This window comes from Apium graveolens, chromosome 8, assembly GCF_009905375.1.
Source record: "Apium graveolens cultivar Ventura chromosome 8, ASM990537v1, whole genome shotgun sequence".
NCBI classification, from domain to species: domain Eukaryota; kingdom Viridiplantae; phylum Streptophyta; class Magnoliopsida; order Apiales; family Apiaceae; genus Apium; species Apium graveolens.
Window position 1 is genome coordinate 206,439,055 of NC_133654.1, and position 3,229 is coordinate 206,442,283.

Here is a 3,229-nt window from a genome sequence, read left to right on the forward strand (position 1 = left end):
CTTATAAGTTATAATTTACCAAACATATTACCAACTTATAAATAACTTATAAGTAAAATTATCTAAACACTTAAATAACTTAAATAACTTATAAGTTATAATATGAATATTATAACTTATAAGTTATTTAAGTTATTTAAGTGTTATATTTTTTAAGAAAACCCAAACAAGCCCTTAGTTTTATGAGACTCATAAATGTTGGAAACACATGATGATGCAATTTCTTTGGTCATGCAAATAAGAGTAGGTTATCCCTATGTTCCAGTAAAAGTTCCGTGAGTGAATTTTTAATATTAAGGTAGGTATTGACTGTTGATATGTTAATTATATAGTATCTTCATTTTGTTGTTAGTTGGTATCCACTACAACTGTATTCAGAGTGATTATAGCTCTAACCTGCAAACTATGGAACTGAGACTGGGGGAGGGACTGTCCCTTGTTGCATGATAATATAATTAATTAGCGTCTAACTTGTTGTTCAGTCTTGTATGTAGTCTAGTTTGTCTGTAATGTCGGTTGTCTTCTTTTTTCTTTTTTAAACCAAAATTTAGGTTGATTTTATTCTATGGATAGAAACTGTTAGACTGGTTTTGCTGTGGATAGAAATTTTAACATGGTTACAAGGAGTAGGTGTTTTGCTTCACTGCAAATTTTAAATATACAACACAGTGAAGTAGTTTTGTGGTTGCAAGTCGTAACTCTTGTCTGATGACAATTTGGTTATTTGGGTATAGTTATCAAATCTTATTCTTACTAAGAATCGGTTTGGATTGAAAATACTGGTTGGGTAGGAATAAATGAAGCCTCCAAATCAGTTAAGAACATGTCATTTATTTTCCTATTATGCCAGACCATTTTCCAAACATCTATTATTTAGTTTAAAAATGTAGGATTTGTGATTTACTGGAAAAACATGTCATATGTTATCCTATTATGCCAACCATTTGCCAAACATCTATTATTTAATTTTGTAAACAGCAAACTGGAATATCTAACATTTTGTCTATTGAGTTATTTTTATTGATTTTATGTTGAAAAAAATTCAAACCCTGTTTGATTTGTATTGCGGATAAACCTCCTCCAGATTTCAATACCACCATTCATTGATATATTGTATCGTGATTAAAGGATTTACTTAAGAAATACTGTATATTTTTGGACGTGTGCATGAAATCTGATTTTTAGTAGTCTGAAATAATTTCTTAACGCCATTGTTATGCTTTTTCTTTGTAGGCTGATATGCCAGAAGTGGTTCCAGGAGAGTATACCAGACTTTTTATTAGAGATGGATGACGAGTGTTCTACTATCCACTTTATGAGTAGTGGTATTTAGGTTAAGATTATATCACTTTTGGTACCTAGTGCTTTTAAGTAAACTATGCAAAATTATCTTAAACTTGATGTAGTATTTGGGTACTTCTATGAGTTTTTGTTAGATTTTTGGGGAATAAATGTAACTAGACTTACGATTATGTTATTTTAAGTCTGTTCCCCGTTTCTTGTATTTTAACCTATGTTATAAAATCTGACTGGTTGACTTCCAATAAAAACCACCGTCCAAACAGTCGTTTTTATATAAATTCCATTGAAACATAATTTCGACCAGTTTAAAAGCCACCGACGGTGAATGATCGATTTTATTTTAAAATCCACCGACTTCGGTCATTTAAAGTTTAAAGCAACCTATTTTAACCGATAACTTTTAGCCTTTTTTATTGTAGTAATATGATAAGTTAGTCTGATTGATCGTCCTTTACTTTGTTTTTTTTGTTTCCATCGCAACCCTTTGGGCATATATTTTGTCATGAACTATTGATACCAAAGCTCCGATGCCAGACAATTGGTGAATATACGATTATACATCACGAATTTCAGATCTTAATGAAAATATGTAAAATAAAGTTTTGTATTTGAACGTGCTGTTTATTAGAATGTAGGAGACAAAAAAATACGCGTGTCGTTGCAACAAAATAAGAAACTGCCCTACAATTCGTGTCGTATCGTGTACTTTCGTTTTTCGTGTACCAACATGATCATCCATGAACGAAACGAAAATATTTCATGTACCCAAGTTAAGAAATGAAACACGAAACGAACATTATATGTTAAAACGAAACGAAACGAAAGGTACATGAAATTCGTGTACTACATGAAAACGAAACGAAAACGGAAACGTAATGATACACGAAATAGTACACGAAAATTAAAAAAAAATAGTCTGCCAAATAATTAAAGCTAATGTTTACATCAGAAAAACTTTAAAAATGGATTAAATCTCTAGAAATCCAGAGGAACCATAATAGCTATTAATCTCAATCTCAGCATACATAACATATTAAAATGCTTAAAAAGTCATCAAAGTCTAAACTATGTAGACTCCCAAATGGCAGAATACATCACAAAACACAGTGATTATCTCCTTCATCCTCGCTAAGAGTTTCATAGTCCTGCATAAACATTACATACATCTATATTAACACAGGACTTCCATCAAACACTTAACATACATACATCCTCACTAAGAAATTCAATCAATACATTTTCAATCAAACACATAGATATCAATCAATACGCAAACATATTCAATCAATACGCAGATATATAATTCTTCTCAGGACTTCCATCAAACACCTAACATACATATTCAATTAAGAAACATATTCAATCAATACTATATGTCTATATATGATATATGTAAAATGATGAAGATTACCAGAATATTAGTATTTGTTTCCTCCATTAGAAGTTTAGAACCCAGGAACTCAACAAGAAAGAAGAAAGTAGTTTTTTTTAAGAAACGACCATGTTTGAAAGAGAGTGAGTGAAACCCTAAAGCTAAAATGTTTAAGTTGCAAAGACTAAAGACTGGATTCAATTTGGTCAACAATGTTATGTTTTCTACTTTGTCACTTTGTGTACCAGTTGGCAATGTAAATTATTTATTTATTTATGCATAATGTATAAATAATATAAGTATAAATATAATTTTTAAAAAAATATTTATTTATTTATTTATTTCGTATACTTTCGTTTCGTGTCGTGTACCTATGAGTAAAACCAAAACCAACACTAAATTTATTCGTGTAATTTCGTGTTCGTGTAATTTCGTGTTCGTGTACTTTCGTGTTCGTGTACTGAAAATTTAAAACCAAACTCATAATTTTTGTGTCGTTTTCGTATCGTGTTTTCGTGTCGTGTACGATTTTACGAGCTCTACCTACCACACCTA

The 3,229-nt window shown here is 30.4% G+C and overlaps 1 long non-coding RNA gene across 1 annotated transcript; it reads right to left on the bottom strand.

The window, feature by feature from the left end:
- Positions 1–2,193: 2,193 nt before the first annotated feature.
- LOC141678872 (uncharacterized) lies at positions 2,194–2,900 on the bottom strand. The gene is made up of 2 exons (XR_012557932.1): positions 2,714–2,900; positions 2,194–2,447 (listed from the first exon to the last, which is right to left on the bottom strand). It is a non-coding gene; the product is annotated as an uncharacterized LOC141678872 (long non-coding RNA).
- Between the last annotated feature and the right edge of the window lie 329 nt (positions 2,901–3,229).